The following is a 12199-nucleotide window of genomic DNA, read 5'->3' as shown; positions in this document are numbered from 1 at the left end:
AAGGCATAAACTAAATCCAACCGTCTTTCTTTTTCTCACAATGAATAATAAATATTTTTGTTAAATATTTCATCTTCCACAAGAAAATATGTGTTGGTTCCCTAAACATATGACATGCTTCATCCATCTACATGGAGTCCAGTCCTCCCCAGCCTTCTTTGGCTCCAACTATGCTTCTGTTCACCAGTGATTCCACCTCTCCAGGCCTCTTTCTTCATCAGCACAATAAAGCTTCTGATTAGACGACATCTAGCCTCCCATCCAGCTCTAAAGAGTTACTTCCCACTTCCAGTCACTGCAGAGTTAGTCCTAGACAAATGGGATATTGTGATTTATAATAATACATTGGTCTTCATCCCCATTTCTGGCACTTTAGAGCTTCTAAAAACCTTGTAATTTCCTAAGAGGTGAGGGGGATTAAGGTTCCCTTGTGTTAATTAGGCGGCTTTTGGACCCCACCTAGAGCTTCCTAGGTGGTGCTAGTGACACAGAGCCTACTTGCCAGGAGACTTTAGAGGCACGCGTTCAGTCCCTGGGTTGGGACGATCCCCTGGAGAAGGGCATGACAACCCACTCCAGTATTCTCGCCGGGAGAATCCCACGTACAGAGGGGCCCGGTGGGCTACAGTTCAGGGTCGCAGAGTCGGACCCAGCTGAGCGATTTAGCGCAGCGCAGCACAGGACCCCCCGAAGGATGGAGACTGGTTGCCAAGAGAACAAGCCAGGTGATTAGAGGGCTGAAACTCTCAGTCCCACTATGAGCCTTCGGGGCTTCCCTGGTGGCTCAGAGGTTAAAGCGTCTGCATGCAGTGCAGGAGACCTGGGTTCAATCCCTGAGTCGGGAAGATCCCCTGGGGAAGAAAATGGCAACCCACTCCAGTATTCTTGCCTGGAGAATCCCATGGAGGGAGGAGCCTGGTAGGCTACAGTCCATGGGGTCGAAAGAGTCGGACAGGACGAGCGACTTCGCTTATGAGACCTTCAGGAAGGGGGTGGGGCTAGAGATTAAATTCAATCACCAATTGACAATGATTTAATCAATCGTGCTTATGTATTGTAATAAAGGCTCCATTAAAAAAAAAAGAAACAGAAAAGACAGGATTTGGAGAGCTTTGGCATTGGGGTACACATAGTTATTGGGAAGAGTAGCACTCTTGGAGAGGGCATGGAAGATCCAAGACATTTCCCCACACCTCACCCTATGGATCTCTTCCATATCTAGTAAGTGAAATGTTCTCTGAATTCAGAGGGCCACTCCAGCAAATAAACTGACCTCAAGGGGTGGGCGGTGGGGGGGGCGGGTCGCTGGAACCTTGGATCTGTAGCTGGTCTGTCAGAAGCACAGGTGACAATCTAGAGTTGCCACTGGCATCCAAAGGGGAATTGGTAAGGGGAAAAGGGGCAGGGGGAGAGTGCCATCTTATAAGATTAAGCCCTTACTCTGTTGGATCTGACTCTACCTCCCAGATGATAGTGTCAGAATCGAACTGAATTGTAGGACACTCAGCTGCGGTCAGAGAACTGCTTGCTGGGGTAGGAACTCCCTTCCCATACACTGGAAATTGGTTGTAAAACCTTTTAGCCATGTATATGAATACCTTTGCAGTCTTCCCACCTCCATTTAAGACAGCAAGTTGTTGAACTCATTGAAAGAACTGTGTGAATGAATGATAGATAGTCTTAACCCTTCCAAGTATGTATTTATTTTCATATTATTAACCACAAGTCTCTAATTAGGTGGATTTCAGGCATTTTTAAGAATGATTTTCTTATGGGTGATAAGCATGGTATTTTCTGAGAACAAAGGCTTTGGTGTATGATTGATATGGATTTAGAGATTGACCAATTCTTCCAAATGGGCAGGTACATGGATTTGGTAAGGGCATGGAAAAATAAGTACTCTCAAATACTCCTCTAAGGAGAGTAATTTGGTTCTATCTTTCAGATTTTCAAAGTGTGTTTCCATGGGCTGGACAATTCCACTTGAGAATTTGTCCTAAAAATTTATTCACAAAAGGCAAAATTTGGGTAGAAGGACCTTTGTGAGGGCCAAGAATTCTAAGGCGTAGACCGTGCTAGTTATCCTCAGACCCTCACCCACCTCCTACAATATGTTCTGTGTTCCTGAGACTGGCAGTGTGCAAACTGCATTTTCCAGCCTTGCTTTTCAGCTGGCTTCCCATTTGGTTCTGCCAGTAAGAGACTCTGGAAGGTATTGAGACAGTCAGAGAAAAGAAGGCAAACTTTCTACTTCTGGCTCTGGCAATGTGGTAGTTACTGCTGGTGGCTGGCAAATACTATCATGGCAGCAGAATTCCGAACTTAGTACCTGCAAAGCATCTTTTCAGCCATTTCAGGGTTGACCTAGGTGCACAGATTCAGCAGCAGTTGGTCAGCAGCAGTCTCCAACAGAACAGCTGCTGGGTGGGTCTCAACCCCAGGGGTAATCAGGTGCCTGCTGACCTCAGATTGTCACACCATGTTCCATTTTTCTCCAGAGTCCCCTAAATCTTCTAACTTTTGCTATTCCAATCCTTCTAAGACCTTTCTAACCAGTGTCCTATGTTGAAGTCCTGTTTGAAATGCAAAATAAATATATTGTCTTTCCAAAAGGTACAAAGATCATTTATTCTAGTACTGTATTTAATAGGAAAGTATTTTAAAACAATACGTCACTTAGTAAGGGATTCGGGCTTCCCAGGCGGCATAGTGGTAAAGAATCTGCCTGCCGGTGCAGGAGATGCAGGAAACACAAGTTCGGGTCAATCCCTGGGTGGGGAAGATGCCATGGCAAACAGCCTCCCTTCTCAATACTGCCAGAGGTCACTTCATTCACAAAACGAAAGACACTGTTATCACTCTCAATAATTAGGCAATCCCAAGGGTTTGGGGAGCCGTGGATGAAGATCAAATATGTATGAAAAATATAAGTATCTGAATGACCAAATATACATTTCTTATAAATCACAATATCATAATAGGACTTTTTGATTTAGTATGCTGATGAGAGGAAGGGAAATTCATTTTCTCCACTTTGTTTGAATAGCACAAAGGAGATTTAATAGTCAAGTGTGCTTTAACTTTCTGATGGAAAAAAAAATATGATATTAATGAGAAGAGGAACCTAAACTTTTCAGGCATTTACCTGACAGTGAGGAGACGCTCAAATCAAATTCAGGGCATGTTGCTGGCAGGTCCAGCACAGAGGAGACATGGGAAATGAGTGAATTCTCCAGGGTAGGGAGACCTCTTCCTCTAACAGAAATTATTGTGTATGTAGCCGTCAGGTTTACTTAATTAATGCTCTTCCTTGACCCATTTCAGAATTTCTGGGAGCAACATAAAAGAAGAATTTACAAAAGCCCTTCAGGGGCCTCACTGCCTTTTTAATTAGTCCCAAGAAGTAGCTAACATATTTGAAGTGACTCCATAAAGATCCAAGCAGGATTTATCAATCTGGGTTTGGTCAGAGAACAGAGCCACTGCAAGTGTTAAGAAATAAGGAGTTTTACGTAGGAATTAAAGCCTGCAGCCGAAAAAGAAGAAAAAGAGCAACTAACAACCTTGACAAAGTAACCAGTGGAAGAGAAGGAGCAGAACACAGCGGGAAGTCTCATGGCTTGTGGCCATCACAACCAGCAGGGGGAGCTATAGAGAAACCTGCTGAGCCATCCCGTGTGGCCGCCTGACTTCCTGTGAATAACGGCTCTTGCCTTCACGTGTGAAATCTTTATACAACTTTCTCTCTTGCCCAGCTCTCTCCTTACAGGGGAAGGGATTCAGAGAAATGTAGTTCTAGCTTTACACGGTGCAGAGTTGGAAATGGACAACCTAGTATACAGAACTTCACTTTTTCCTCTACTAAAACCTTTTGCATTAGACACAGTTGGCTATTTCCTTCTTTTCAAAATACTTTCTTCCCCTGATTTCTGAAATATCACTTTCTTTTGGGTCACCTTTTACCTAGTTTATCTTTCCCTGTCTTTTTTCATACTTCCTCTTCGCTTCCCAGAGATATGTCCTGGGAATCTCCTTGCTCATCTCATCTGATCTTATAACTTTAAATGATATCTGTTTACTGATGACTCCCAAATGCATCTCCAGTTCAGATGCCCTGAAACTCATAATTCATGCACCCCAGTGCCCTCTTCTCTGTTCACATGTCTAGTAGGCCAAACCAAACTCTTGATTACTCCCAAGAAAAGTTATCCCTCAGCCTCCCACTTCCCAATAAATAACAACTCTATTTTTTCAGTTGCTTATATCAAGTCGTTTTTTATTTTCCCTCATACCAAAGTCCATGCGCACCAAATCCTATCAGCTCTATGCTCAAGAAGAATCCGTCCACATCTCATCACCTCCACCTCTGTAACCCTGTGCAAGCACCCATCTAGATTATTGCAGTGGTCTCCTATTCCATTTCAAATCTATTCCCAATACAATAGGCAGAGGGCTGCATCTAAAGCATACAACATACATTAGATCACATCACTTCTCTGCTCAGAATTCTACAATGACTCCGTTTCACTCAGAGTAGTCAAGAGTTTTTTTATCACAAAGGTTCATCCTGACCACCTTATATAAAGCAGCAGCCCCATCAGTTCTGCCCTTGGTGTATATCCCCATCAGACTATTATGTATTTGTGTGGTGTTCTATTTCACTACTGTGAACCGCATTGTGTCTCTCTAAGATTCCTATGTTGAAGCCCTGACCCCCAGAGTGACAGTGTTTGGAGACAGATCCTTTGAGAGGTAATCGGAGTAGATGAGGTCATGCGAGTGAGGTCTCACTCTAAGATGAATGCTCTTAGAAGAAAAGACAACTGAAAAGTTGCCTCCTCTTTCTCTGCCCTGTGAGGACGTAGCTAGAAGGCGATCCTCTGCAAGTCAGAAAGAGGGCTTTGCCAGGAACCGACTCTGCCCACACCTTGATTTTGAACTTCCTAGCTTCCAGAATTGTGAAAACATAAATTTCTGTTGTTGAAACCACCCAGTCCATGGTATGTTTTTAAGGCATCCTGACAACATTAGAACAAACCACTTTGCCCAGTTAGATGATCAGATTCATAAGGGAATAGATTTTATTTTGTTCCCTACTATATCCCCAGAACCTAGTTGCCACTTGACATATGGTGTATTTGCACAAAAATGACTGAATGAATGAGTTGCCCAATGTCTTGACTAGACTGTGGCAGAGCTTGAACTAGCTCAGATGCTAGCTGATAATAACACAATGAAGGATAAGTTTTCTATCTTCATTGTGTGAATCTATTTTGCAAATAATAATATAATCAACCCATTGTGAACATTCTAGTAGATTCATAAAATAAAAATATACAAATTCTTCCTCTCAACCTTTTTCCTGTTTGAAAGAAGTGGTCATCCACGTGAGAAAAACTCACAGCATGTCTATCCCACCACAGACTGCATCCAGTAAACAGCATGTGGAGATTCAGAGCACCACACTAAAGTTCACTCCCTATCCAAACCACAGAAATGTGTTTATTTCTTGAAAGCTATTGCAAAGCTAACTCCCAGTACAAGGGCCAACCAACACTCTTGAGGTCCTGACTTTAAAACCATGGCACAGCTTTTTTAATTGCCCCAGAGGGAGTACATGTTGTTAAAAGGACATAATTCACAACGCGAATTAGCTTTTGATAGCAATTCATCTGGTTCCACTAACACAGAAAGCTCAAAACCATTCAGACGTGTTTCCTTGAGACTGCTGAAAATAAGATTCCTTTCAAAGCAGTAAGTAGTAATTGCCCCTAGAAGTCAAGACCAAATGGACCAGAAATGAGAAACCATTTGTAAATCCTGAGTTTGGGTCCACCAGAGCCAATTACTCTATAAGGCACAATCTTGGTGTCTTTATTTGGATGCCTGAGGTAGATTGTTTACTACAAGGTAAATGAATTGATGTGTTCTCTAGGTGTAATTGAGGAGAAACCTGTTGGATCACAGATTCACCCAGTAATTACCTAGGATTCCTCTGAGAAAGTGCTTACATAATTTCCTTTGTATGTGTTTTCCAAAAGGACATACATCTCCAATCCAGTGTTCTCTAAATCACAAATGTAGCCCATTGATTTTTCTCAGTCCACAGTGTGCTGATTTTCAGCCCATCGTGTAGAAGGTGAAAGGAAACAATAATTGTATATAGAAAATATTGATCTGCAACCATTGATTCAAGGCCCCATGGTATCAAAAGATTAGTTACTTTTAAGAGAAGTACTAAAGGTGACTTTCAGCTACTTTTTATTGACTAACACAGACCAGATAAATCCTTTCATTCGAAGCCATAGACTCTTCTCCAGAGGCCATAATGAATACACTATTTTACTTCCTTGCTTGAGATCTAAATAACAGTGTCAACATATTTTCCAAATACATGTAAATATATGCTGCACTACTACTAAATGATTCATATTTAATCTTAATTGTAATAATGATTAATACATTTAATATTTACTATGTCCCAAGAATTGTTCCAAGTGATTTACATACATGTATTTTTTTTAATGTTCACAATACCTCTCTGAGTTAGGTGCCAATATTATTCCTATTTTACAGAAGAGTAAACTGAAGCATAAAAAGGTTATGTAACCTGTCCAAAGTCACACAGTTAGTAAGTAGCAGAGCCAGACTTTGAACTCAAGTAGCCTGACTCTAGTCAAGTTATACTTTTAACTACTACATAATGGTACCAGCCAAATGTTAATGGCAACCCACTCCGGTATTCTTGCCTGGAAAATCCCATGGATGGAGGAGCCTGGTAGGCTGCAGTCCATGGGGTTGCTAAGAGTCAGCCACAACTGAGCAACTTCATTTTCCCTTTTCACTCTTATGCATTGGAGAAGGAAATGGCAACCCTCTCCAGTATTCTTGCCTGGAGAATCCCAGGGACGGGGGAGCCTGGTGGGCTGCCATCTATGGGGTCGCACAGAGTCGGCCACGACTGAAGCGATGCAGCAGCAGCAAATGTTAAGGAAAATGTGAGAAACTTCATGGGTCAAAATTGCAAATAAAAATTATTTAAATAGCAGCCATTATTCTGCATCTGAAGAAGGTGAAAAAGAAAAGGTAATTTGTTATCTTTCCGATGATAGCTAATCTGACAGGCGCGAGGTGATATCTCTGTGATTTTGATTTGCATTTCTCTGATATTTAGTGATGGTGAGCATTTTTTATGTGTGTGCCTGTTGGCCATCTGCATGTCTTCTTTGGAAAAATGTCTTAGTCACATCCTCTGACCATTGTTTAATTGGGTTATTTGGTCTTTTGATCCTGAGTTCTATGAGTTCTTTGTGCATTTTGGATATTGATCTCATATTATTTGCAAATATTTTCTCTCATCTAAAGTTTTCATTTGTTGGTGGTTTCTTTCACTGTGCAAAAGCTTGTTAGTTTGATGTAGTCCCATCTGTTAATTTTTGTTTTTGTTTTTGTTTCCTCTGAGGAGACATATCCAAAAGTATTGCTAAGACCAGTGTTAAAGACCTTATTGCCTGTGTTTTATTCTGGGAGTTCTATGGCTTCAGGTCTTACATTTAAGTCTCTAAGCCATTTTGAGTTTATTTTTGTACATGATGCAATAAAGTAGCCAATTTGATTCTTTTGCATGCAGTTCAGTTTTCCCAATACCATTTATGAAGAGGCTGTCTTTTCCCCACTGTATATTCTTGGCTCCTTTGTCATAGATTAATTGGTCATATAAACATGGGTTTATTTCTTGGCTCTATTCTATACCTTTGATTGTGTCTGCATTTGTGCCAGTATTATATTATTTTGATTAGTTTTCCAGTTTAGTTTGAAATCAGGGAGTTTGATACTTCCTATTTCATACTTCTTTCTAAAGATTGTTTACAGTATTCAGGGTATTTTGTGTTTCCATATAAATTTTAAAATTATTTGTTCTAATCTGTGAAAATGCCGTTGGTATTTTTATAAGGATTGCACTGACTTTGTATATTACCTTGAGAAAGGGGAACCTTCCTGCCCTGTTGGTGGGAATGTAAATTGGCATATCCACTATGGAAAACAGTATAGAAGCTCCTCAAAAACAGAAAAGTAGAACTATCACATGAACCAAAAATTCCATTTCTAAAGCATTTTTCTAAGGAAAATGAAAACACTAATTTGAAGAAAATATATGCACCCCATGTTCATTACATTATTTACAATAGCCATGATATGGGAGCAATCTCAGTGTCCATTGATAGATGAAATGGGTAAAGAAGATGTGGTTGATATAGATATAGGATGGACTATTACTTGGCCACTGAAAAGAATGAAATCTTGCCATTTGCAACAACATGGATGGACCTAGAATGTATTATACTAAGTAAAATAAGTCAGACAGTGAAAGACAAATACCATGTGATTTCATTTATATGTGGAATCCTAAAAACAAAAATAAACAAACATAACTAAATAGAAACAGAATCATAGATACAGAGAACAAACTAGTGGTTATCAGAAGAAGGGTGGAGGGATAAAAAAAAGGTAACCATATGAGATAATAAATACTAATTAGCTTAATTGTGGTATTTCACAATGTATATTTATGTGAAACCATCATGCTGAATACCTTAAATACATACAATTATTTATAATTATGTTTATAATTATAAGTTGCAACTTTTTCAAGTTCAGTTTTTCTAGTTTATCTTCAAAAAAAATAATTTAGAGGATAACAAAAATTTTTTTATTCCATAGCTTAATAACATACTCAGGGAAGATTTCTTATCATCATGCATAACTTTCAAATTGTCTCAACTTATAGTCTAGAGAAATGCAAATAAAAATCACAAGATACCACTTCACACCCATTAGGAGGCCTGTCATCAGAAGGAAAAAACAGAAAATAACAAGTGCTGGTGAGGATGTTGAGAAATCAGAACCCTTGCTAGGGAGAATGTAAACAGTGCAACTGCTATGGAAAATAAGAAGGGGTTCCTTAAAAAGTAAACATAGAATCACCATATGATCTAGCAGTTCCACTTCTGGGTATACACCTGAATAAACTGAAAACAGGGATCTAAACAGACATTTGTATGCTCATGTTCAAAGCAGCATTATTCACAATGGCAAAAGGTGGAAGCGATTTAGGTATTGACTAAGAGATGACTGGATAAAATGTCATACATACATATGATGGGAATATTATTCAGCTTTAAAAGGGAAAGATAATCTGACACATGCTCAACATGGATGAACCTTGAAGATATGATACGAAGTAATATGCAATCACAAAAGAACAAATACTGCACAATTCCACATATATGATGTACACAGAGTAATCAAACTCATCACAATGAAAGTGGCATGGTGGTTACCAGATCCTGGTGTAAGAGGGAAATGAAGAAGTCGTGTCCTATAGGTATACAACTTCCATCTAGGAAGATGAAAAACGTTCAGGAGATGGATGATGGGTGACAGTTGCACAAGAGTGTGATCATATTTCATTCTACCAAACAGTACAGTTAAAATGGCTAAATTTTATATTAAGTATATTTTACTTAATACTAATAATAATTTTACATGTGTTCATTTGTGCATGTAGATAACGTAAGAAGATGATAGAGTCTCTTTTTTACACTAATTGAAACTGTGAACACGGTTCTGAATCTTCTTTTATTCTGGTAACAACATATCTGAGGAGAAAATTCCGTATCAGCACATTCTTTTAAATGGCTGGTTGATATTCTATGATACAGGATACTAAACTTTATCTAAGCTACCTGTTGGCAATGGTCATTTAATTATCTACAGTCTTTTGTTACAAGACACAATGTGGCAACAACAACAACTTCTCTACAATAAAAGGCACACCGGATGACTCTGAACGCCCATCCTGCCAGGTCCAGAGAACCTGGGCCCAGTGCTAAGAAGATGTTCATATACAAAGACCTGGGAGTGGAGAAGAGTGACTCAAAAATCAGAAGGCTGGTCCCCAAACTTCAAACTTCTGCAGTCTCAGCTCCAAATGAAGAAGGCAGCTCTCACTTGGGCGAAGAGCCAAGGGACAATACAAAGTACTGTCCTTGCCCCGGTCATCCATTGACTTCAAGCAAGGTGGCTCTTCAGATGAGCAGCAGATCTGGGACACCCCACCACACGCAGCCGCGGGCCTCATGGATCCTGTTCCCAGTGGGTTTTCTGCAGGAGAAGTTTTGATCCCTACAGCTGAGGAATATGCCACAGCGTTTCCTAATGATTATGAGAAAGTAGTGAGGGGCCAAAGAGAGGCGCGACAGAGGCAGCGGGAGCTGGAAAGACAGAAGAGAGAGAAAACAGGCATGAAGCCAGACTTGAAACTAGTAGCTTTTTCAGGTTAGGAGATCCAGATTGATGAACATGAATATTATGAGTGAGAGAGAAGTATGAGCAGAGCTGCCAATGCACCACCCGCTTCTCTTGTAGAGAAAGACAAAGAGTTACCCTGAGGCTTTCCTTATGAAGAGGATTCAAGACTCCGCTCCCAGTCTTCCAAAGCTGCTATCTCTCCCCCAGTGTAGGGCAACAAGACAGACCCAGATCCCCGACTGGCCCCGGCAACGCCTTCCTCACCAACATGGGGCAGGTTGGGGGCGGGGGGGCGGGGGCGCACAAACAATAACACAGAAAATCATGCAGAAGTATGGCTTCTTGGGAAGGTTGAGCAGGGCCTGAACACAATGCTGTCGGTGGGGCAGACCAGAAAGCGGGAAGGCAAAATCATCATGGGCGACACCACTCAGAAAGATGCAGCCAGGAAGTCAGATTCAAATCCATTAACTGAGATACTTGTGTCCTACTAAAGTGGTCCTACTAAGGAACATGGAGGAAGCCATGGCAACCCACTCCAGTTTTCTCGCCTGGAGAATGCCCATGGACAGAGGAGCCTGGCATGCGGTTCATGGGGTCACAAAGAGTTGGAGGTAACTGAGCGACTAATCACAGCACAAAACTAAGGAACGTGGTTGGTGCAGGAGAGGTAGACAAAGATTTGGAAGCTGAAACCAAGGAAGGGTGTGAAAACTATGGCATAGCTGTAAAATGTGTGATATTTTAAATTCCTGATGCCACTGATGATGAAGCAGTAAGAATGTTTTTAAATTTTGATAGGGTTGAATCAACAATTAAAGCTGCTGTTGATCCAAATGGGAGGTGTTTTGGTGGATGGGTGGTCAAAGAATATTTCTATAATTTGGATAAATTCAGGGTCCTGGATTTGGCAGGACAAGTTTGATTTAAAAACTAGAGTTTGAGTCATCTCCAGTGATCCTTCAACAAGCTGCAGACTGAACTGAGGAGGACAAGGCGATAGGCAACATTCGTGGCTGTGGGTGCAGAGATTCTGGAAAGAATTCTAAGATATTCATCAACCGATCCCTGTTTTATTTTGTGGTTTTTTGATATAGGATAAAAATCTTTAAAGAAACAAAGTATACAATAGTTCTTATTAGTCAGGATAGACTTCATAACATGACACTAAAAAAAACAAACCCCAAATCCTTTACTGAACTCCCAGGTTCTCTTAATACAAGAGATTCTTTCCTCCTCAGGTGACATGTCCTGCAGAAATCAGCAACGGCTTCTTTCCACACAGCTCCACCATCTTCTTCTTCATCATCTAGAAGACACAGCCTCCCTCCTTATTCACTGGGATTCCCACAGTCTCAACCCAGAAGGAGATACATCACATTAGCCAGGACTAGTATTTTCTCCCTCTCAACTGAAAGGAGGCTGAAAAAAATGTAGGAGAGTAAAATAAACTATTTCAGCATCTCTTCCCTACTTCAATCACACAAACAGAATTAATTTCCTCATCAAGGTAAGTCCAAAATTAACAAATTATTTCAAGAAGGCCTTTTTTAACTCTCAAGTAATTATATTTCATTCAACAAACATTTATATCACTCCTACCATATGTTGAGTGCAGGAACATGGTAGGCACTCAATAATATTTGCTGAATAAACAAATGTATGATCCCTAATTATACTAGTAATTGCTACCTACCATTTCTCTCAGAGCAGTCCAACTGCTAGAAATGAATACGAAAAGAATAAGAAATGACCCTGTCTTCTCACTTAGCCACTTGACCAGAGCCCAAATTAACTAAACTTCCTATCTGAGGGCAACCCTTGACCATCAGGAGGAAAACCAGGAGTCTGACTAAACTCTAAGCTACAATTAAGCCATGATTATTGC

General features: G+C 40.6%; 1 pseudogene; it reads left to right on the top strand.

The window, feature by feature from the left end:
• Positions 1–9801: 9801 nt before the first annotated feature.
• LOC122678151 lies at positions 9802–11236 on the top strand (annotated as a pseudogene).
• The last annotated feature ends 963 nt before the right edge of the window (positions 11237–12199 follow it).

The sequence above is a fragment of the Cervus elaphus genome, chromosome 3 (assembly GCF_910594005.1).
Source record: "Cervus elaphus chromosome 3, mCerEla1.1, whole genome shotgun sequence".
In the NCBI taxonomy this organism is placed as follows: domain Eukaryota; kingdom Metazoa; phylum Chordata; class Mammalia; order Artiodactyla; family Cervidae; genus Cervus; species Cervus elaphus.
This window is presented reverse-complemented; position numbering and strand designations above follow the sequence as displayed.